General features: G+C 42.1%; 1 protein-coding gene across 2 annotated transcripts in view; it reads left to right on the forward strand.

Moving 5' to 3' along the window:
- Positions 1-24,740, forward strand: part of COL4A1 (collagen type IV alpha 1 chain) — a 147,329-nt gene that overhangs the window by 28,804 nt on the left and 93,785 nt on the right. Inside the window, exon 1 of one of the 2 annotated variants that reach the window (XM_087435857.1) lies at positions 17,532-17,643. The exons of the other annotated variant lie outside the window; for it this stretch is intronic. The gene's annotated coding sequence lies outside the window, so the exon portion shown is untranslated. Of the gene's footprint in view, positions 1-17,531; positions 17,644-24,740 lie in introns of those variants that run through there. 2 annotated transcript variants of the gene reach the window in all.

Here is a 24,740-nt window from a genome sequence, read left to right on the forward strand (position 1 = left end):
ACTCCAGGATTGTAAGTGGTTCTTGAAACTTATTTTTAAGATATTCTGAACTATTAGAAGAAAAATATTATTTAAAATTAGTTAAGATATGTACTTCTCAGTGAAGGGGACTAGAAATGGGAAAACTGGAATTCTATTTGTGATAGTTTTAAAAGAAAGAAAAGGCAGGGGTAAGCATGAAGGAATTTTAAAAAATTTCCATCAAATGGAGTAATGTTAGGATGGGTTACCATATCGATAAAGAAAAAAGGTAATAATGTTTAAAGTTTGAAAAAAAAGATTATCCTAGAGAGAGTGAGTGCTAACAATTTTAAAAGATGATATGGGAATTAAGGGAAAATGAAACCACATGGACATTGAGAAATCGCAAGAAAATAAAATTGCTAGATTGAAGTGAGGGTGAACTTTAACTTACTCAACACGCAAGGCAGGCCAAGGAAGATATGAGGGAGGAAAGGACGAAATCTGTCCTAGGGCCAAATGTGCAAAGGATGGCATGAGTCATCACCCAGAGCTCAAAAGGAGTAGAAGGCTCCAGTTCTAAGACATTTGAGAACAGAGCACAGACTCGAGGAAGTGGGCATGGTTCCCTGCAGTGGAGGAAGAAGGAAGATTGTGTGCATGTTGCCAGTACCCTGGTCACCAAGTTATCATGTAACTCTGCAGGAGGGATTATTATATGAATTAACTTGAAATCCCTGATAAAAAGGTGTTCAGAAAAGATGAGTCATCATATCAGAGATTTCAGGGAGAGACAGATTGGAGAAAATCGAGTGATGTAGAGAGGCTGGCCCTGTGGCTTAGCGGTCAAGTGCGCGGGCTCCTCTACTGGCGGCCCAGGTTGGGATCCCGGGCGCGCACTGACGCACCGCTTCTCTGGCCACGCTGAGGCGGCCACATACAGCAACTACAAGGATGTGCAACTATGACATACAACTATCTACTGGGGCTTTGGGGAAAAAAAAAGAGGAGGATTGGCAATAGATGTTAGCTCAGAGCCGGTCTTCCTCAGCAAAAAGTGGAGGATTGGCATGGATGTTAGCTCAGGGCTGATCTTCCTAAAAAAAAAAAAAAAAGAAGAGTGATGTAGAATAGAAAACTTTATGTCAGTGGCTAGTTTTTAAATGATACGTATGTTACTTGATATTTCCAAGAAATGACTAGTCAAAAATGAAGTGTGTTAGTGTTGATAATACAGGGAGATCAGAATGTAAATACCTTAGGGAGTGTGTGTGTTCTTGCTCTGAAATGTGGCTCCAGAGGAACATTCCTATAATATCTGTTTGGATTTATTGGAATTCGAGTTTCAATCCTGTAAGCTCAATTAGTACACTAGAAATTGATGACCTAAACTGGAGGTCATTAGGTAAGCAGCCCCCTTGTGACAGAGCGCACAGTCTCAGCAAAAGGAGCTCCGTGTGGTCCTGCTTTTAAAAGTCTAGAGAAGGGTTAGAATCCTAGAGTCTCGATTTTAAAACATTCATTCAAGAAGTTCTAGAATATGGTGCAGGCCAAACAAGACATCTGCAGGCTGAGTCCAGCCCATGGGCCACCAGTTTGCCATCTCTGTTCGAAATTGAAAGCATTGGGTATCATCACATTGCAGGGTTTTGTGCTGTGTTGTATTGATCACACATAAATACTTAGAGCTGGCACACAGTGGCAGGAGAACTGGATCTTTAGGGCCAGTGTCTGCTCTGATTGGTTGGTATGGATTACCATACCGATGGTCATTTTTATTTTTGACCATATTCTGCATATAACTAGCACATTTACACACCTAATATGGTGGATACTAATTAAAGTTGAGAAATTATTTATTATTAACACATTGTATATTATAATTAATATATAATATAACCTATTATATATTAATTAATTATTGCCTGTGATGTTTGGAGTTATCTTGTACTAAACATCATGCAAAAATTTTGAAACCTCCTAAACAACCTGGATAAAAGTGCTCGGGGTGTGGCGGGGCCTTGGCAGAGCGGAGGCATTTGGCAGTACAATGAGCATCCATCTCGAAGGCCAGGACGTACTCCTCAGGGCCCAGGAGGAGGCTCATCACATCTGTAGTAATTTATTGAATTAGGACTCTGGAAGAAAACGACAACATATTTGGGTCAACAGTAAAACAATCAGGCAGATGTTTTACTAAACTGTTCAACTGTTTCACAATTCAGGGTTGCACATGTGCGGTGTGCTTTTGTAGCTCTGGTATAAAAATGGAAAATTTTGAAGGGCAAACTAGATAATGCAACTCATCCCCAAATAAAAAGGTTCCACGTCTATTTGAAGATGTTTTGCAATAAAAAATGATTAAAAATTATCTTCAATGATTTTTATCCATGTTCCCCATATACATGCACACATATATACACATGTATGTTTACATGTACATCTAAATCTTATATAGGTATATATATTTCTGCTCTGAAGGATTCAGTATTTCCTATTTTCTCAGTGTTTGTATTAGTCAAGGTTCTCCAGAGAATCAGAACCAATAGGATATATATAGATACATATGAGGGGATTAATTTTAGGCATTGGCTCACACTGTTACCAAGGACCAGGAATTCCCGTGATCTGCCGTCAGCAAGCTGGAGAACCAGGAAAGCTGGCGGAGTAATTCAGTCGGAGTTGGAAAGCCTGAGATCCAAGGGTGCTGATAGCGTATGTGCAGTCTGAGTCTAAAAGCCCGAGAACCAAGAGTGTCGGCCAACGTCCGAGGGCAGGAGAAGATGGATGTCTCTGCTCAGGCAGAGAGCAAATCCTCCCTTTCTCCGCCTTGGTGTTCTATTCAGACCCTCAGCAGGTTGAATGGTGCCCACGTTGGTGGTTGGTGAGGGCGATCTTCTTTACTCAGTCTGCTGATTCAGATGCTAGTCTCTTCCGAGACACCCTCACAGACACACCTGGAAGTAATGTTTTACCAGCCATTTGGGCATCCCTTAGCCCAGGCAAGTTGACACATAAAATTACCCATCATGGTGTTTTTATCTAAGATGTGAAAAGTTACCAAATCCATGTAATATTAGATCATAATCGAGTTGATTAGTGACTGGAGCACAGCGATTAAGCCCATATCTGTTCTGGCCCTTTCCACGTTATTGGGAGAAATGCAGCAGATCCCAATCTGTGTCTTTTTCTGCGAACCTAAAGTAGACAAGAAGGCTTCATACCAACCTTGCCAAAATGGATCTTACAAAATGATGGCGACACAAGCGCGGCTTGCTCTATCCTGGACCACTCTTCACATGGACCGCCTGGAAGTTGCACAATAAAAAGTGGAAATGGCAGGGCTCTACCTGGCGTTCACAAGTGTGGAGAGTTGGTCCTGTGGGCTGGCAAGCTTTCTCAGTACAGCTGGTTGTTCATATCCGGCTTGACTCTAAAATATTTGGTCATCTTTCTTGGAGAATGAGTGGCTATAATGTCTGCTAGCAGGGATTTCTGGAAAAGAAAGGGCATGTTGCCCCCACTGTCGAGGTATTGGAGACATTTAGAAGGAAAGGTCACCACATGCTGGCCCTTATGTCACAGGGGTTGCGGTCCTGTCCCTGCCTCTCACATGCTTGTGACCTTGGGGCAGTCATGTTGTTTGGAGGTTGGTTTCCTGTGCTGTGTAGTAGGGAGGTGGACCAGTGGATCCCTAAGGTCTGGTCTACCTCTAAAATGTGATTTAATGAGCAGATACTGCGGTTGTCAGAGCCACAGCCAGATGGCTCTTGGTTCCTCTCGCTGCCTTTCAGTTTAACGGCGGTGACGATGTTGGAGGCAGCGCCAGCTTGCGGAGGTTCCGCCACATTCTCTCACATGAATACGTAGATCATCTCAACTCGGCAGGTTAGATGACTGTCCCCACTTCACTGGGAGGAAACTGAGAGTCTTGGGGGTTCGGTGACCTGCTCAAAGCCACACCACAGGTAAGGAAAGCAGCGGGGCCCAGATTCAGATCCACCTCTCTGAAGGCCTTGTGCCTTTCTGTGACCGTGCTGCTTTATCAGTTAATTGTGTGTTCTGTGGAGCAAAACATCTAATAACTCTAATGGAGGGAAAGGCTTCTTAAGATGGAACCAGTGCGTCTATCCTGACTCCTGTTTCCTAAGCTACCCTGCAATTTTCAGTGATTTAAATTTGAGTCATATGTATTAGAGAAGAAAGGTGTAGACATGTCTCTCTCATTATGTCTGTGCTTCATTGTAGCAATTAGCTGATAATACTGTAATTTTTTATTACCACTATCATCTGCCCATTCTGTGTAGTGTTCATCGAAGACAGAGCCTCCGTATTTTCCACTGTTTATCCCTAGCTACTAAATATTAGTACAATATTTTGCTCAATATTTACAGAACAAATGAGCAAATGCATAATTAAAACAATTGTAACAGTAAATTTTTAAATAAAAATTAATTTTTAATTTGGTCTGGCCCAAATCATTGGTCTTTCTGCCTTCCAATATGATGGTTTTTAAGCTTATTGGAAAATTAAGGGAAATGGGATCATTTATGCATTAAACTGCAATGTAAGTGCTCAGAGTGTCCAGATTTTAACGCTCTCTTGGCTGAGTTTCTAGAACACTCAATAAGTTTCAGCCCCACTCGATTTTTTATCCTCATTTAAAAGAAGATTCAGGTCTGTGCAGTGCTGATGGACACTGGGGTCAGTTTGAAGGAACATTCTAACCTTGAACCCAGAAGGTGTGGTTTGACAGACCTTACACCCCCTTTAAATCCCTGGTGTCTGTTCTTTTAGAAAAAGAAAGAAAGAGGAAGAAAAATTGTAGATCTTCTTATTACTCAGTTGTGTTAGACACTTTAGAACCATTTTTCCAATGAAACAATTAACTCTGGGATCTGAGTTTATACATCAAACAGGTTTGATTTATAGACTTCGCCTTAAAGAACACTGCCCTTTGAAGCTTTCAGAGTTTATGATGTGGTCTTTAAACTGTGGCCCTGAGGTAAGGGAGGGGAGGTGGGTTTAGAAAATGTTTTCTTGCTGATTCTATTAATTATTCAACATCTGTTTGTTGAGCACCTATCAGGGATCTCGGTAGGTGAAAAGCTCGTTATCTGCAGAGTGCTGCGGACAGGGCTCTAAAACATACTCAGCAGTTACCGAAGTGTTTTCAGACACATGTGTGTCATTTCATTGGTTGTCAAGACAAACTCAGAATAGACCTTTAGGTCCTTCTGAATATACATTCCCTGATAGCTGGGACCTTGTCACCTTTGCTTCTGCATTCCAGTCCTTAGAACAGTGGCTGACAATAAGAGGGGTTAAGTCGACATTTGTTGAGCTCATAAATGAGTGAGTGATTAACCGAGCCAGCAGTGCCAGGAAGACCGAAAGGTAGTCTGGATCTCAGAACGCCTGTTCTCTGGGACAAGTTCAGGCAGCCATTCAATAACTTTATAATATCATATTTAAGATTTTGAAAATTTTAACTATGCTTATTTAAAATTTTTTCAACACACACATAATTTTTTTCCTCGAAGGAAGGAGAAAGGTAAAAGAGAAGTTTCACTTTGCTTTAGGTTTCCCTCATGCATCGTCAGAGAAATGACGTTTTCGGTCCAGTAAGCCCTCATCAGTTTTCGTGGGCTATCCTGTTGATGGTAGGAGGTGTGGGGTCAGAGATTCTGACATCAGTTATAGCATATTTGCACAGCAAGGGCCACATTAGCATGTGGTTTCCCTTTTAATTGTTCACGGTGTAGAGAAAGTCATCTTCTACCTCATCTCAATTTTGACGTTCACCTTTGTGTTGGCAAGAAAGGGGCACCTTTGTGTTGGCTGGTGACGGTTAGTGCTAAGGACCAGCCCTCCCCACTTGCGGTGGAGGTTGGAGATGAGAACCCAGGGAGACACAGACGTGCAGCACTTGCTGCACGCCCACAGCTGATCTGAGCAACCACGCTTCGAGGCTTAATTATGCCTTAGTTTTTCACGTTATTCTTCGTCATAATCTGATCAGGGAATTTTAGGAGGAAAATTGCATTGTTAGTAATCAAAAACCGTTTTAAAGAGGAAATACCTAATGCGGTCTCAGTGAGTGTGGCAGGACGGTCACAGGTCGGTTCTGGGAGATCCATCCTCTGTTGCTTCTTTGTCAGTGCTGTCTCTGCAAAGAAGAGGACTCAATTTCAGCTCCTAAGCTGATCTCATCCACCCTCAGCGCAGCTTCGCAGTCTTGCCAGGTAAACTGCACACATCTGGCTGATCCAGGTCAAGTGTTTCAAACCCGAGCCCACAGGCAGCTGTGTGGGGAGTGGGAGGGGGAAGCCATTGTCCTGTAGCAGGGCTGGGTTCATTTGGCATCACCCAGAATTAGGTCACAGCCATTCCAGCTGCCAAGCATTTATGAATTGCTGGCTTCCCAAGGCCCGTTTCCCGCTGGCATTTTAGGTATTTTACCACGTGTGTGACGTGTCAGGACCTTTTTCTCCCAGCGCAGGGACCAAGGTGGTTCTTTCTCTCTGTTTGTTTTGGATCCTGAAATATGACCTTTATGGTGTAATCACTTCAGGAACCCCACAAAGGCCCCTAAAGTTGATGTCATCTGGTAAAGCCGATTGGGAAGCTCTGTGACCTGTGGTGAGCTAGGACCCGCCCTGCAGTGCTCAGGGCTGCCATTTGTAAGCATGTCCCATCAGATGTCAAAATATGATGACCTGTGCATGGGAGTTGTGGCCGGCCCTTATGAAGTCAGTTCTAATAGACATGGCCGGATGTCTGGTGTGCTCTAGAAACTAGATTGTTTCTGACACTGGTTGTCATAAATATATAAACTAAATGTAAAATAAGGTAACTAATTGCTATCTTGATAATTCCAAATGCCCTTCATTTTCTAGATTCTGTATATGTTTAATGCCTGTGACTATAGGCCCAACCTGTCAGCATTATTCAAAATACTTTTATGACAATTTCCCCCTACACTATAGGAAAAATATATAGGCTCTCCTGATTTTATAAATATTTCTAGTTTGGTTATTCCTACAGTTTCCTATATTATTAAATTATCTTATAAACAAGTTTTTTGTTTGTTTGTTTTAGCATATGCTTTGAGCACTGGAGGATAGAAAAATCTTATTTTTTTGGCATCAGGGAATGAGATTTTTTTCTGGATATGAACTGATTTTTCTAAAGCTCTCCTTAATAAAGGGCTACAATTATGTTTTACATTTTAGCCATCGATGTTTTTTCCAAATAGATTATGCATGACCCTTTCTTGACAGAGTGCACTGTCTATGGAATGGAACCTTTTCTGAATGACTCAGGCCGTCTGGGTAAGCTCCCTATTGCTGAGCTGTAGGAGGTGTTTGGTGACGGCGGGGGTCCACTGAGGTGTGCAGAGGTGTTGGCTTCACACCCAGTGACTTCACACAGCTGGGCTCCTGAAGGCGGTGGTTCTGCCTTCTTCTCCCTTGAGGTCACTTCCCATGTCCCACTGCTTCAAACAAGTCCCCTCTTCTTTTAACCTGCCCTCCACTGGGAGATTAGCAAAAGAAAAAGGAAGATTTGTTGAGCCTACCACGTGCCAGGTGTGCTTTTAGTAATTCATCTTATTTAATTGTCACAGTTATCTTAAGAGGTAGGGATTATTCTCACGTTCACGGACAAGAGTGCTGGAGTTCAGAGAAATTAAGTAACTTGCGCAGTTATGCACAGCCAATATTTTAACTGAGCCTATGAAACTCAAACTCATTTTTTCACTTGCCGTGTCACTGATATCTTCTGGGGAAGTCAAATGACTATCATTCTTTAATTCAACCCGGTGTTTGGTAAGCGCTCACTTGACTTGGCGAGGATGGCCGTCTTCTTCCTAAGGTGGTCTGGTTATGCCAGTTCCTTCCCTGGTCATCCCTGTCTCCTTCCTCTCCCCAGCCGAACTGTCCCTGCCATCTTCTGCATCCTGTGTCAAGACCAAGCTCCTAAGCCTGGCCCTCAGGCTCATCGTGGGCCCTGGCGAGGCATTTGTAATGCATCCCGAGGGGTATGGCAGTGCCTGTGCCTGGCATGAGGGTGCAGTCAGGACCTGCCCTCTGCTCTTCCATGCACACGTCTCTGTATGTTCCCTGAGGCTGGCCGCTGAGTCTTATATCGCAGGCATTTAATAATTGTCTGTGGAACTTTTGTCCTGGAATCAGACGCACGAGCTTTGTGACAGCTGCTTTCCAGTCCGTTTGCTTGCTTTGCTCTGTTCTGTTTTTGGCAGCTGTGTTTCAGGTGCTGATTGTGTTTCAAGTCTAACCCAGGAGAACAGACACGCTGCTCTGTGTAAGATCTTGACGGAGCTTCAAACCCTGACCTAGTGCGTATTGCCCTAAATGTTCTTCATTAGACAGCTATTATGTGTCTTAATTTGAACCAATTCCAGTGCTAAGATTTGGGGAACCACTGAATTCTGAAAATCCTGCACTATCACAAACTTCATCATAGCCATTGTCTACTGCTTGCTAAATTATGTTCCATTTGCTTCCAGCACTCCAGCTATAGGTCAGTTTTCTTTGTCTAAGGGCTTCTTAAATGCGTGTCACTGAAAACCTGGAGAACAGGGAACTGGCTTCCTTTCTGGTGCTTGGGAGAGCTGAGGGAGGGATAAGAACAAGTAAGGAGAAACCTGGCTGCAGGCGGCAGCTGTGCAAGCACAGAGATGCTTTGGAAAGATTCCTCAAGCTCTTCTGTTTTCCTAATCACTCACAGGGCATCTCAGTGCAGCGAGGTGCTCGGATTACAGCTGTGTAATTCCAGATTCGTTTAAGAAGGGAGAAGCACATCCATCTTCATGCTGCCGTGTTGCCAGAGCTTGAAGGCGGGATGATCCTTTTAAATTGGGAATCCTTAATGCCCTGAGCGACCCTCTTTCCAAAGTCTTCCCTCTGTCCCCCTTTGAGGTGCTGAAGTATGCATGGCTCCATCTTCCATCTAGCCACACGTACCGTGAGGCAGGACTGTCCCGTTCCTCCTCACACTCTGCACACCCAACCCTGACTAGCCAGAAGGGGCTCACTGGACGTCAGATAGATGAGGTCCTTGCCATTGCCAGTGTGGATGGCAGGGAAGCCACCGCGCCCGCTGGGTGACCGGAAATCCTTTCTCCCGTGGGCGCATTGTGTCATTTGTGCCCTCGTCAGCAGCCACTGCCCTGGCTGTGAGGTTTTCTTTGTGGCTAATCCTTAGCTGCTCAAAAAGGCTTGCTTTACATTTGGTCCCGTGTTGCTGTTCCCTGGCGGAATGCCACGCTGCTGCCTTACATGCTTTTAAAATTTTGGCGTCCTTTCCAATTTTCTAATATTTCTCTATCCTACTTACAAAAATTTTTATTAAAAATTTTTAAACTTATAGAAAAGTTGCAAGAATTCTAAAAATAAACTCCTGAATACTTTACAACTAGATTCATCAATTGTTTACAGTTCGCCACATTTGTGTTTTCTCTCCCTTTCAAATTATTATTACTGAGCCATTTGAGAGTAAGTTGTAGAAGTCACCCCTAAACACATCAGCATTATGTCCAAGAATAAGGATTTTTTTTAACCTAAGTGTGGTATATTATTAAATTCATGAAATTTAACACTGTTACAATTCTATATCCAATATACAGTCCATTTTCAAATTTTTTCTATTAACCAATACTACCCTTTATAGCATATTGCCCAGCGCCAGTGTCCAGTCCAGGATGACACATGCATTTAGTCGCCATGTTGGCGTGTCTTCCTGGAGGCTGCCATTCTTCTGCTGGGTGCACTTTAATGTTTCCTTATCCACGTCTGGCTCAGGGGCCACATTTCCATTAGCATGACTCCAAGACAGGTGTGGAGGATCCTTGGGTGGGAGGCCTTGTCTTGCTTTTCATGCAGTAAGGTTCAAGGTGACAGTGACGAACCTGCTCAGGAAGCTGATCGTGATATGTTCATCTTACAGTGTTGAGAAAGTTGACTTGACATCGCCCTCAAATCCTTGAGCGTTGCCCAAAGCTTGATGCTGTGTGGATGCCGTGTTCTGTCAGCTCATTCCCAGACTCTGCTGCTAAAAGAGCTGAATTGGGGAATAGCTTTCAGCTCTTTATCTCGCTGGCGATCTTTTGCTGTGTAGGATTTCCCCGGTGCAGGCCGGTGCATGACTTCATTCTTTAGAGCATGCAGCAGTCACCCGCTCTGGCTGCCGCCTCAGTCCTGTGCTTGCTGTGTACACTGCTGGGAGCCGTCACCGTCGGCATCTATCCCTTCATGTGGTGAGCATCTGTGACTCTCAGTGACATGCTGGCAGATGGGTGGGCAGGGAGCACTTCCTGTACCCCAAGCATAATCCTAACAGGCATGGCAGTTTCTGGGTTGATCCTCAGGAATTCCTGTGAAGTCTACTGAGCCTGGTGTTCAGTCTACAACTACTCTGATGATGATGAAGAGCAGCCCTGGCTGAAAGGGAATTAAAATGACTGGTTCAACTGTCGTTTATGGGCAGCTCCCGGAACCCAAGATTGCCAACAGGATAAAGTGCTGCGGGAATGCACACAGTCATTCAGAAAATAAGTCTAAATAAGTCTTATAAGTCTAAGTAAGTCTAAAATAAGTCTTTTTTTCACCATATTTCCCCATAGGATGTGCAAGGAGGTAGAGACTATGCAGGGAGGAGAGGCGTCCCCTTTCCTGAAAACTGGAGATGGTGGTCACCTTCGTTGTGACCATTGGCTGAGCTGTGCCCTTGTTATCAGAATAGCTCTGCTGACTTCCAGCATCACACTCGAAATTTCTTATCTTATTGTGTGTGGTTCTCACGTGGTGGTCACCATGGTGAAGGTGTAGCTGTCGATCACTTCTGAGTGAACACTTGGAGTTGACAATGTGAACTGTGACTGTACACAACTTTAGTTAAGGATGTCCAGTCTCTCACGAATGTTTGGGACTGTGGCTTACCTCCTTGATCCTGTTGTTTTGGGTGACTTGGACACTCTTAGTTATTAGAACATACTTGTAGGCCTTTTCTGCCTTTGTTGACGTGCTCAAGTCACCTCAGTAGGAGAATGATGAAATCTGCGCATGGAAAATAAATCCCATTGTTATTGCAATTGACTCTTCACTCTTTCATCTTTCTGGGATTTTCTGCCTTCCTACCTTTCCTTCTTTATCCCGTCCTTCATCTCACTGAATGGAAATGAGGTCATGCTTCACTGGCTCCCAGATCACTTAGATTTGAACTTGAGGCCTTTGGAATGTAGCTGAGAACTAAGAAGGAGATGCAGAGCCCCCTGGGCCTTCAAGGTCGATGGGGGTGCGACCATGCCACAAAGCCTAGCACCTCACTTATGGAGTGCCCAGCTATGCTTAGCAGTGCCGGTGTTCTAACACACGTCGAGTGTTTAGCACCAGATAAGGAGGGGAAGAAAACTCTAGTTCAACAGAGTAGGGGATGACAGAAAAAGTGTCAAAAGGGTATCCCAGAACTCAAAAGCCTTACTCCCTGAGCTCCTCTGGTCCAGGGGCCAGTGGCCCTGTTAGTCATAGCTCGAGAGGACATTGACCCCCTGTCAGTGCCTGGGAATAGAGGAGGGAGAGGGAGGAGGAGGGAGAGAGAATTATATTAATACGTTTGAGTCGATGAACCAAAGTAGTATGTAAAAGCACTTTCCTTTTCAAAAAAATGAATCATTTTTGGATTTAAAGAATTCATTTATGAGACTAGAGTTGTCATTCCTTGATTTATTCAGAAAAATGAGGCATGACTGTTTATCCGTTAAACTATATTATTTTAGCTTTTTACTTTTTTCTCCTCCCTCCCTCCATCTCCTCTGACTTCCCTCCCTCTGTCCCTCTTAGGAATTATTGGGAACTGGTATTTGGACGTGGGCTGCAGGAGGTGATGAGGAGGGATAGTTGCTAAGGTTTCAGTTTTCCGCCGAGGCCTGTGCAGCCTGGGCGGTTGACTCCTTAACTCTAGGAGATAGAATTAATGATTCTCCCGGGAACGGCAAACCTGTTACCGAGAACTAACATTTATGGTTTGCAGCTCCTTCAAAGTCTAGTCTACGGTCCTCCCATGAATAAGGACCAGAGTCTGCAGGCCTTTGACCTCAGAAACTAATTAACCCAGACTCGTGAGAATCGTGGGTTGAATGCCAACTCAGAGCTCATGCTGAATTCCTAACTGGGGAGAGGGTGGGGGATACATTCGGGAGCAGTCCGTTGGGAAAGTCATCTTATTCAGAGAGCACGCTGGGAATACAGCTGCTGCCCTGACATTACTGCCAAACAGCGTGAGGGATGAGGATGTTCTGAACTTTGTCTTTTGATACAACTTTTTCAGATGTGTTGGCTCTGAAAAAAATTCTAGCCTACTTTTTTCTTTTTTTAAAACATTTAACTGTTTAATTTGGGGTGTTCTCAGATTCATAGTCAGAAATTTATTTTTAGTTGGTCATAACATACATACAAACTTACATTTTTATACACTTTATAAAGTAATCCTAATAAGCGTTTACAAGAAATGATCTGCAAGATAATATACCATTTCAACTAAGTTTACATTTTCATTAAATATGTAATTGGTGAAGATTTTTTTTTTTTTAATTTTTTGTTTATTGCAGTAACATTGGTTTATAACATTGTAAAAATTTCAGGTGTACATCATTGTACTTCTATTTCTGCATAGATTACATCATGTTCACCACCAAAATACTAATTACAACCCATCACCACACACATGTACCCAATTATCCCTTTCACCCTCCTCCCTCCCCCCTTCCCCTCTGGTAACCACCAATCCAATCTCTGTCCCTATGTGTTTGTTTATTGTTGTTATTATCTACTACTTAATGAAGGAAATCATACGGTATTTGACCTTCTCCCTCTGACTTATTTCACTTTGCATCATGCCCTCAATGTCCATCCATGTTGTCACAAATGGCTGGATTTCATCGTTTCTTATGGCTGAGTAGTATTCCATTGTGTATATATACCACAGCTTTTTATCCATTCGTCCCTTGATGGGCACTTAGGTTGCTTCCAAGTCTTGGCTATCGTGAATAAGGCTGCAATGAACACAGGGTGCATGTACCTTTGCAAATTGGTGTTTTCAAGTTCTTTGGATAAATACCCAACAGTGGAATAGCTGGATCATATGGTAGTTCTATCGTTGATTTTTGAGGAATCTCCATACTGTTTTCCATAGTGGCTGCACCAGTTTGCACTCCCACCAGCAGTGTATGAGAGTTCCCTTCTCTCCACAACCTCTCCAACACATGTTGTTTCCTGTCTTGTTAATTATAGCCATTCTGACGGGTGTGAGGTGATATCTCATTGTAGTTTTGATTTGCATTTCCCTGATAGTTAGTGATTTTGAACATCTTTTCATGTGTCTGTTGGCCATCTGTATATCTTCTTTGGAGAAATGTCTGTTCAGGTCTTTTGCCCATTTTTTAATTGGGTTGGTAGTTTTTTTGTTGTTGAGATGCATGAGTTCTTTATATATTTCTTCCAATACTATGTTAAATAGGAGTGGTGACAGTGGGCATCCTTGTCTGGTTCCTGTTCTTAGAGGGATAGCTTTCAGTTTTTCACCATTGAGGATGATATTAGCTGTGGGTTTCTCATATATGGTCTTTATTATGTTGAGGTACTTTCCTTCTATACCCATTTTATTCAGAGTTTTTATCATAAATGGATGCTGGATCTTGTCAAATGCTTTCTCTGCATCTATTGAGATGATCATGTGATTTTTGTTCTTCATTTTATTAATGTGGTGTATTACGTTGATTGATTTGCGAATGTTAAACCATCCCTGCATACCTGGAATAAATCCCACTTGATCATGGTGTATAATCTTTTAACGTATTGTTGTATGCGATTTGCTAGTATTTTGTTGAGGATTTTCAGATCGATGTTCATCAGTGATATTGGCCTGTAATTTTCTTTTTGTGTTGTCCTTGTCTGGTTTTGGTATCAGGGTAATGTCAGCTTCGTAGAATGAGTTAGGAGCTTCCCCCTCCTCAATGTTTTGGAAGAGTTTGAGAAGGATAGGTATTAAGTCTTCTTTGAATGTTTGGTAGAATTCACCAGGGAAGCCGTCTGGTCCTGGACTTTTATTTTTGGGGAGGTTTTTGATTACTGTTTCGATCTCCTTACTGGTGATTGGTCTATTCAAATTCTCTACTTCTTCTTGATCCAGTTTTGGAAGGTTGTATGATTCTAAGAATTTATCCATTTCTTCCAGATTGTCGAATTGGTTGGCATATAGTTTTTCATAGTATTCTCTTATAATCTTTTGTATTTCTGAGGTGTCTGTTGTAACCTCTCCTCTTTCATTTCTGATTTTACTTATTTGTGCCTTCTCTCTTTTTTCTTGGTGAGTCTAGCTAAAGGTTTGTCTATTTTGTTGATCTTTTCAAAGAACCAGCTCTTGGTTTTATTAATTTTTTCTATTGTTTTTTTGGTCTCTATTTCATTTATTTCTGCTCTGATTTTTATTATTTCCCTTCTTCTACTGATTTTGGGCTTTGTTTGTTCTTCTTTTTCCAGTTCCTTTAGGTGCATTGTTAGATTGTTTATTTGAGATTTTTCTTGTTTGTTGAGATAGGCCTGTATTGCTATAAACTTCCCTCTTAGAACCGCTTTTGCTGTATCCCATAAATTCTGGCATGTCGTATTTTCATTTTCGTTTGTCTCCAGGTATTTTTTGATTTCTTCTTTGATTTCTTCATTAACCCAGTCGTTGTTCAGTAGCATTTTGTTTAATCTCCATGTATTTGTGGCTTTTCTGATTTTCTTCCTATAGTTGATTTCTAGTTTCATACCTTTGTGGTCAGAAAAGATGCTTGGTATTATTTCAATCTTCTTAAATTTATGGAGACTTGTTTTGTGGCCTAATATGTGATCAATCCTGGAGAACGTTCCATGTGCATTTGAAAAGAACGTGTATTCTTCGGTTTTTGGATGGAATGCTCTGTATATATCTACTAGGTCCATCTGTTCTAGTGTGTCGTTTAAGGCCAATGTTTCCTTATTGATCTTCTGTTTGGATGATCTATCCGTTGGTGTAAGTGGAGTGTTAAAGTCCCCTACTATTATTGTGTTACTGTCTATTTCTGTTTTTATGTCTGTTAATAATTGCTTTATATATTTAGGTGCACCTACATTGGGTGCGTAGATATTTACAAGTGTTATATCCTCTTGTTGGATTGTTCCCTTGATCATTATGTAATGCCCTTCTTTGTCTCGTTTACAGTTTTTGTTTTAAAGTCTATTTTGTCTGATATGAGTACTGCTACCCCAGCTTTCTTTTCATTGCCATTTGCGTGGAGTATCTTTTTCCATCCCTTCACTTTCAGTTTGTGAGTGTCTTTAGGTCTGAAGTGTGTCTCTTGTATGCAGCATATATATGGGTCTTGTTTTTATCCACTCAGCCACCCTATGCCTTTTAATTGGAGCATTTAGTCCATTGACGTTTAAAGTAGCTATTGATAAGTATGTACTTACTGCCATTTTTTAACTTTTTTTTTTTTTCCTCAGTGTTTTAGTAGTCCTTCTCTGTTCCTTACTTCTTCTATACAGAATTGATGGTCACTTTAGTTTGACCTCTGTCTGAAAGCTGTACTCTTTAACTACCCTCCTCCCTCCTTTTATGTTTTTGGTATCATATCCAACCTCTTTTTTGTGCATTTGTATCCATTACGTTCTAATCGTGGAAATAGATAATTTTTCCTATTTGTGGTCTTCTCTTTTCCCCTTAAATCAGTCCCTTTAACATTTCTTGTAACACTGGTTTCTTGGTGACAATCTCCTTTAATTTTTGCTTATCTGGGAAAATTTTGATCTCTCCTTCCATTTTGAACGATAACCTTGCTGGGTAGAGTATTCTTGGCTGTAAGTTTTTCCTTCTAGCACTTAAAATATACCATGCCATTCTCTTCTGGCCTGTAAGGTTTCTGCTGAGAAGTCAGCTGATAGCCTTATGGGGTTTCCTTTGTATGTAACTTGACATTCTCTTGCGGCTTTTAGGATTCTCTCTTTATCTTTAATTCTGGACATTTTGATTATGATGTGTCTTGGTGTGGGCCTCTTTGGGTTTATCTTGTTTGGGGCTCTCTGTGCCTCCTGTACCTGGATGTCTGTTTCCTTCCTTAGGTTAGGANGTTTTCATCTATTATTTCTTGAAATAGATTCTCTGCCCCCTTGTCTCGCTCTTCTCCTTCCGGGACACCTATAACACGGATGTTAGTGCGCTTGATGTTGTCCCAGAGGTCCCTTAGACTGTCCTCACTCTTTTTAATTCTTTTCTCTTTTACCTGTTCACCTTGGGTAATTTCTTCTAGTCTTTCTTCCAGCTCACAGATCCGTTCTTCTGTATCCTCTACTCTGCTTTTGAGTCCCTCTAATGAGTTTTTCATTTCCAGTATTGTATTCTTCATTTCTGATTGGTTCTTTTTATATCTTCCATTTCTTTGTTGACATTCTCACTGAGTCCATCTATTCTTCTCCCCAGATCAGTGAGCATCCTTAACACTCTTAGTTTGAACTCTCTGTCGGGTAGGTTGCTCATTTCTGTTTCACTAAGTTCCTTTTCTGGGGTTTTGTCCTGTTCCCTTACTTGGAATGTATTCTTTTGCCTCTTCATTTTGCCTCTTTCCCTGTGCTTGTGTCTACGTATTAGGTAGGTCAGCCACGTCTCCTGCTCTTGGATAGGTGACCTTATGTAAGTGATGGCTTAGGAGGCTTCCAGTGTGCTTCCCTCAGTTCTCAATGTTCCAGGGTGACCCCTATGTGGGCTACATGTATCCTTCTGCTGTGGCCTGTTTGCTCTCCTGTAGGCGCCCAGGGAGGCTGAGTTATGCTCCTGGCCAGCTGTTGTAATGCTCAGCTGCTTGTAGTTGTTGTGGGCCCTTCAGTCTCTTTATCAGCTGTGGGGAGCCCCAGCACAGTTGGCTGCAAGTTCTAATACCACATTTGTGTTGCAGTATTTCTTTTAAGTGAGTAGGCCCCCACCGTGGCAGGTTGTTAGGCTCAGGGCCTTACAATTGCTGTAAGCCTCTAGCCTATTAGGTCTCTTGTCAGCTCTCTGAGGATTGCAGCTGGGTGGGGCTGGCCTCAGGCACAGGAGCACCCAATTGTTTCAGGTTTTGGAAGGTGGAGCAAATCTCCTATGTGGGTCTTTGAGAAGTACAAGTCTTCTGTGGCTGAGAAGCCCTGCCGCCCACAGGTCCACACACACAGTCAACACAGTCCTGCCCCGTGTGAGCGCCCCGACCTCCCCAAGTGGACCCAGTCTCTCCACGGCGGGAGCCCCACACACTCTGCCACCGCCCCACACTCTCCACCCGCTCCTTGTGCACACCCTGCCCCGCTCAAGTCAGCTCAGTTGCCAGGCTGCAGAGAATCCAGTCACCAATCTATGCAGGCCCACACGTTGCCTGAGGGCTTGTTGTTGGGTGGGGCTAGTCTCTAGGGTGGGCTGCCTGCCCTGGCTGAGCTGGATTAAATCGGTGCTCTAGCGGGTGGAGCAGACCCTGGGCTAGCAGGTCTCAGGGAGAACTCCAATGGTGTCTGTGTCAGCACGCTCACACCAGGCCACAACAATGGCCGCCGCCAATGTCCCAGTCCCTGGAGAGGTCTCACCTCTCACCGAGATGCACTCAGGGCCTATTAGGTGAGTCTCTTGTCACCGAAGCACTGTGCACCTTTCTTTCTGGTGATTTTAGGATGCTTTCTGGAACGGGTGAGTTTGTGCACGGGCCCTTTAAGAGCCAGTTTTAGTTTCTTTGTGAACCGGGTTTTCTGGGGGTGCTCCCCAATGCTTTAGTAGCAGGCAAAGTCAGATATTATGCTGCTGGTCTCAATTGTGCTGGGTCCACAAAATGCCCACAGCGGGGGCGCTCCCCGGCTCAGGGCCCCTCGCCTCCAGGGAGGCTGCGTACCTGTGAGCTGCTCCCGGCGGCCGTGAAGCTGGCGGCTTGTGAAGGCGGCGTTTTTCCTCTCCGGAAGGGAGTCTCTGCCTCTTCTACCCCAGTTAGGATTGTCCGTTGTTGCAGGAGTTCCTCTCATCCAGTTTTCAGTTCTGTCTCAGGGGTAATTTTTCCACGAGTAGTTGTACATTGGCTGTGTCCACGGGAGGAGGTGAGTTCAGAGTCTGCCTACGCCGCCATCTTGACTCCCAAAGATCTAATTGGTGAAGATTTTATTATCCCACATGAGAGGTAAAATTTAATTTTTCATTCATTTAAAAAATAACACTGATTCCATTTTGATGATAAAAACAGTACAAGCTTGCTCATTTTAATGCAGATTTCAAAGTGGGTTTGTAAGGGGATGATGTGGTTCAAGTTCTAAGTTCTTTTAACGATCTGCTTTGTACTTGATATAGTGAGCCATGGAGTGGTTTCTCAGTACTTATTGATCTCTGTTTTCTCCTCGGAACTTAAGTTCCCGATTTTGAAGTGCTAGGGTAGGTGGGATATCATTCCTGGAGGTCAAAGGTCATCCTGCCCTCACTGGAGACTTGTAACTTTCTTCTGTCCAGGTGCTCTGCTCCTGACTTGGAGTAGAGAGGGATATACTGCAGATTCTTTGGCTCCATTTTCATTGAATGCTTTCCACTGTATGGACGTTTTCCAGGAATGTTTGAAGAGCATGCGGAGTTCGAGCTAAAGCTACCTACTGGGGAGAAGTTTCAGTCGTTTGGTTAAAATTCAGAGTCACAAATTAGAGTGCAAAACTCTGGCCCACTGCTCTTCCTTGTCAGGAGCTCCCGTATGCTCAGGAGGTCTGTAGGGTTGGTGGGGTCAGTTAAGGAGTGTGCCTTTGGGCAGGATGTGTTGATTGACTCTTTGCAACACTCAAAATAAAATATTGATTTTTAACACAGTCCTTGACAGGAAAGGTATCGTGGAGGAGACAAACTCATCAGGGGGAAAGTCCTTAGGATTGAGTGGAAAATTTAGGAGGGCAGTAGATTAGGACAGCTGGAAGTATAGACCCTTAACCTGGAAATTCCAGGTAGGTGATATTAATTAGTGCCACTGAATCAGGAGAAATGTGTTTCCCCTGAAAATGTATTGTTTATACTTTCCTCCCCATTGTATGACCGCAGACCTTGGGGTCAAGTACGCCGTATTTCCTCTTCTTAGTACAGTAGCATGACTGTGGGATGAAAAGCATCTCAGAGGTTGTTGATCTCTCTGTAATTTTGTCCAAATAAAGACTAGAATTCAGAGTGAGGAGGAGAGATGAAGAAGATTTTAAAATCCCATACCTAAGTTATACACACACGGAGCTTCTGAAAATTACTTTTGTTTTCTGATTTACTAGAACTAACATCAGCTTGCTGATTGGATAGTTTAATTGCCACTACCTTGGGGAGAGCAAGCATATTTTGAAGTCCACTTCTTAATGTCATCTGTCAGAATGGCTGATGTCTTGAGTGCCTTCCCAGAGGCAGCTTATTGTGGAAAGAGCTAGGGCCTTGGCATTAGGCCACGGTGCGGATCTCAGCTCCTCCGCTCCCTAACTGGCTGGTGCTGGGCTCTCCAGATCTGCAAAACTTGAGCTCCTCTTAGGGGTTGGTGACGATTAAAAGAGAATCTGTTTCTAAGGCTCCTACAGCACATATTAGGTGCTCAAAAAATATTGGTTCCTTTTCCTTCTTCCTCTAATGTGGGTTCAAAGACGCCACACTCTGTTCTGTGGAACTTTGGGGTAGAAGCTCACACAGGAAGAATGAAGGAGTGATGCCGTGAGTGGAGCCGTGGGCTCCATGTGTGTTTTTGAAATTCCTTTAACCAGATTCTGTGTGTTCTCACTTCCCGCCTTTTTGTAGCTGGAATGGGGAGCCATCTGCTCTTAAAACCAACCATATGGTGGTCTTGAAATGAGTCACATCACTGTCGTTGGCAGTCAGCCTGTCTTTGAGCTGCTCGGGCCTCGGCAGAAGGCTCAAGTGCCGTGTTCAGGCAAGAGCAGGAGTTCCTGCTACGTGACGGGCACAGGACTAGGCGCTGGGGATGAAAATAGGAAGAAACTTGTGTATTGTTAGGAGACAATGTCTGGCTCAGGGCCCAGATGCCTCTGCGCTGATTTCCCTCACACTGTCTTCGAGTGGCAAATCTCACAGGAAGGGGTAAGGCAGTTTTCAAACAATGTAGCCCACAGCCATGACACTCAAGCCAGACACCAGGGTGCTTCGTGCTGATGCAGATCCCTGCTGTGTGTCTGAGGTCCTTAAGCAATCCCTCTGGGTGGATTCCCTTGGCGACAGTGGCGCATCCGTGCTTTCTAGGAGTGATTTAAACGGAGCAGTCTCTCTACATTTTGTGTCTTCCTTCTGGCTTATGAAAGTTGAGCCTTAAATACATTTTGAGGAATTTGAGGAGATGTTTGATTTAAAGGCTAGGGAGTTCTTAGGCTGCTAGAAAGTCAAAGGAATTCTGGGGTTTTCTTTCCCTAAATATAAGAAATGGATGCTGTAAACCTTAAACTTATACAGTGAAGTATGCCACTTATATCTCAATAAAACTGAAAAGAAATAAATATCACATCCATACGAAAAGAAGTGGTAGGGCTTCAGAAGAATGTAGCCAAAAATGAGCAAGCAAGCAGGCCCTCAAATCTGGTGGTGGGAAAGGAGCAAACATCAAAAGTTTTTTATACATAGCATTTACCATTTTAGCCACTTTTATGTGTACAGTTCAGTGGCATTAAGTACATTCATGTTGTTGTGCAGCTATCACCACCATCCATCTCCACAACTCTTTACATCCTCTCAAACTGAAACTTGTACCCATTAAACAGAAAAATATTAATACTCTATATCAGTGTGAGAGGCATGCACTCTACACTCATCTCTAGGAAGCCTAGGAAAGAAGATATTGTCTCATACGCTCCATGATGATCGTTGGTTTTTATTACATATTAATATTAAGGATGTAGGAGTTCGGTAGGTTATGGGCATGTCGTCTGTGGAGAGGTTACTCGCAGTAACACAGGGGCGGGTGGCATGGAATGGAAGGGTGGCTCCTGGCTTCAGAGTTCAGGATAGAGATTTGAGGTTGGGTTGCATGGTGACATAGTCACAAGGGCAGTGGCATTCAGAGTAACTGGACGCAGGTGTACATCTCATCCACGGAGAAGAAGGTGCACCTGGGAAGGTGGCATTTTGGTCAATGGTCCTACCTGTGCAATGCATGTCAGTTGACAGTAGTCAACCTCTGGTTGCTATGGCCATTAAAGTAACAGAATTAAATTAAAATGACTGTCTTGGTTTGTTTTTTTTTTATTGAGGTCTATAACATTAGTTTACAACATTATAAAATTTCAGATGTACATCATTAATGACTGTCTTGTTTTGATTTAAAATTATGACATTTTATCACATTCTAAACACATTCTTAACAATAAATTTTGCTTTCACTTTTTTTATGAAACAAAAAATATGAAAATCGTTCACAGATGACTGGACAGTGAATTTTTCCTCTGCTTGGCACGAGGAGCTGTTTCAGTAAAGATATGCTCTGGTTTTCATAGGGGGAAAGTTCGTGTTATGCCAGTTTCCTGTCTAGTCAACAGAGTAAAACAAAAGAGGAAAGATAGACGATTTTAATTCCTTCAACTCTTTAGGCTAAAATAAGACTTCCGATCACATGTTCTGCTCCACCTAGCTTATGTAGACAAGCCTTTTAAAAAAAGCAATATTGTTGACGGAATACTGTCAAACAATTTGTTTCGTATTTGCACAAAGTTTAGAATAAACATGTCGTGTCAGACTAGAGAGTGAATCATGCAGCCGGTCACTGTTGGAACCACCTAATTAGGGTCAATGAGCTAAAAACAATATAAAATAATTAAGGCGGAGTGGATGGAGGAGAGGAAATGATGGTTTGTTGAAAGAAAAAAAAAGTCTGGAGAATATTGCCTTAAAAAGGTAAAATATACAAATTAGCAAGATGGAAAAAACCCAGTTATGTGTGGTTCTGAAAGTTGAGTAAAGAGCGCACAGCAAAAATGGGCTTGGAGGGTCTGCCACAACCTCACCCCGTGGGCCAGGTGGGAGATGACAAGAACCTGGAGTAGGCCTGGCACCCAGATGTCAGACTGAAGATTATGGTGCAGTGCTCTGGGTTGCTCAGTGTTGCCAATTAATGTGAACCAGTATTTTGGGTGATAGATCATATCCTACATGTCTTTTTCATTTTTAATGCTATGAAATACAATTAAATGCATCCATCACTGCAACTATAGTGAACATAAATTAATCTTTACTTTTTCAAAGATATTTAATAATTGAAGGATTTAAAAATTATATATTTTGGAAACCACAGTCTATTAGTTTTCTTTGTATGGTAAGATTACCAAGAGCTCTAGTTAAACTCACCTTGAAATCTATGACTGAAAAACTAGTATTATTTATTAACTTATTTATTAATTTATCATTAACATCAGCTGGTAATTCCAGAGTGTGTTTTTTTTTTTTTTTTAAAGATTTTATTTATTTATTTTTCCCCCCAAATCCCCAGTAGATAGTTGTATGTCATAGCTGTACATTCTTCTAGTTGCTGTATGTGGGACACGGCCTCAGCGTGGCCGGAGAAGCAGTGTGTCAGTGCGCACCCGGGATCCGAACCCGGGCCGCCAGCAGCAGAGCGCACGCACTTAACCACTAAGCCACGGGGCCGGCCCCAGAGTGTGTTTTTAATAGAGAGAAGGTACATGGTTAGAGAAATAGACTGAAGTAATTAAAAAAATTCAAAGTGTATATCACCATTTAAATTAATCTGTTGTATTTTGGGTATTTTTATTTGTTGGATACTAGTAAAAAGGTGTTAAGCTGTAATCCATTCACTATTAAAACGACTGGTCTTCTGTTTCACATGCTGAATGGCAAATGCATGTTGTGATTGAATAATTGTGTGGACTGAATAAATTTAACCTTTGAGGAAACACAGCCCATACTATGAATTCACTTGTTTTCAGTCTGTTTCAAGATATGTTGCTGCAAGACTGTGACAGGAATTTTCAATTTATAGCACTCTATCTCTTCAAAATACATTTCATCCAGATGTTTACAGATTGGATTGTTGTAACTTTCAGATACGTCTAATACGTTTCAATCACTCACCTTTCAATTTATGTTATCATGTGTGGTTGGGGATGTGCATCTGTCAGTCTCTAGCTGTAAAGGCGCTCCCGTGAGTACTGAGACCTCAGTCATCATCTTAGCTGCTGTGTCACAGAACCCAACATATGATACGCCATGAATCAATCTTAATTAAGTAGGTGAAAACCTTTATATTTATTCTCTGAGTAGCTTAATCAAAACAATAACTCAATTTCTTTTAATGGCAAAAACAACTGATTTGTCTGATTTCAAAAGGAGTATATTTTCAAGTTGAGGGTTCTGTAGACCTACATTATGAATTGATCAAAAAGATGAATAAGAAGTTTCAATAATTTGCTCATCATAAAGGAATATTTTCGTGAACGTACACACACAGACACACAGAGATGTATAATGCTTTCATTTCTTGGTGAAAATAGGATCAATAGCAACCACAAAGTTTATATTAGAAACAATAATACTCTAAAAAATATATAATTAGCCTGGAGACATTGTGATTCATATTTGAATTGGGATGCGATTGATTCTTAACATGAGATTAATTTATGACTCAAAATCCCTCTGATAATTTAAGAGAACAGTGACTGTGGACGTGCACGAGGGGTTAGTGTTGGAATCCAACAACCAGAAATAAGCAAAGAAAAAGCAACTCGGCAGAATTGAGTTATTACCTGGTACTTTATCTGCTCGTCCTAAAATGAACTGGAAGTGGAGGTCATTTTTGCCACCTTGTCAAATCAGATATTTTAACACAAGGAAAAATCCATGTGGATACTCAGAACCGTCAGTTGTACTATCTATCGAGAAAATATTAACCGAACAGTTGCCGGTTCATCGTGCATTTGGCTCATTGCACCAATAGTATCTTAATCTCTTGAGGATTCCATTTCTTACGTGTTGTTGGCCAGGTTCTCCTTTTGGGTAGTTTTATTAGCTTTTGGCTCCTCCGTATTGAATTTCTTTCAAGAGCTAGCTGAACTCATTGCATTCAGGATATCATCCCCGTATCTGGGGTGATTATTCCCCCTCTGTCAGTTCATCTGCTTTTGTTCGTGTTAGTTTTCCCCTTTGAATAATCTTTGTTCCCTCCAATGCAGAAATAATAATGGACTTTTCTGAAAATGAACCTTTACTTAAAAATTAACGTAGAAATTTGAACTCTAGAATTGGCAGTTTATAGCCAAGACGCTAAAGTTTTTCAAAGAAAAAGAATTAGATGCCTTTCAGCACATAAAGATGTTCATCAAAATGTGGGAATATAGTTATTAAAAGCACTAATGTGGTTTCGGTTTCCAACTAGATAAACTTCACCAGAAAGTGTTTGTTTTGAATTGCGTTTACTGTGCAGTTCACCCTGACTCAACATGGATTCTCTTTGTTTAGTTTAAACTTCACAGTAAGTGATAGCAAAATGTGTTCTAGAATTTTCTAGATGTTAGCATGCTTAATACAAATGCTTTGTCATTAGAAACTATATTTTTATTTCCACAAATCTCCTAAAACCCTGTTGTATTGTATATACAATAGGTAATGGGGAAATAAGTATTCAATGAATGTAAGTGAGAAAATAAAGAAACTAGGCCAAATTGAAGGACCAAGGAAATGGAATGGGTTATGTTTTCCGTATTTTATTTATT

This window comes from Ceratotherium simum, chromosome 10, assembly GCF_057802395.1.
Source record: "Ceratotherium simum simum isolate JZ-2026a chromosome 10, ASM5780239v1, whole genome shotgun sequence".
Lineage (NCBI taxonomy): Eukaryota > Metazoa > Chordata > Mammalia > Perissodactyla > Rhinocerotidae > Ceratotherium > Ceratotherium simum.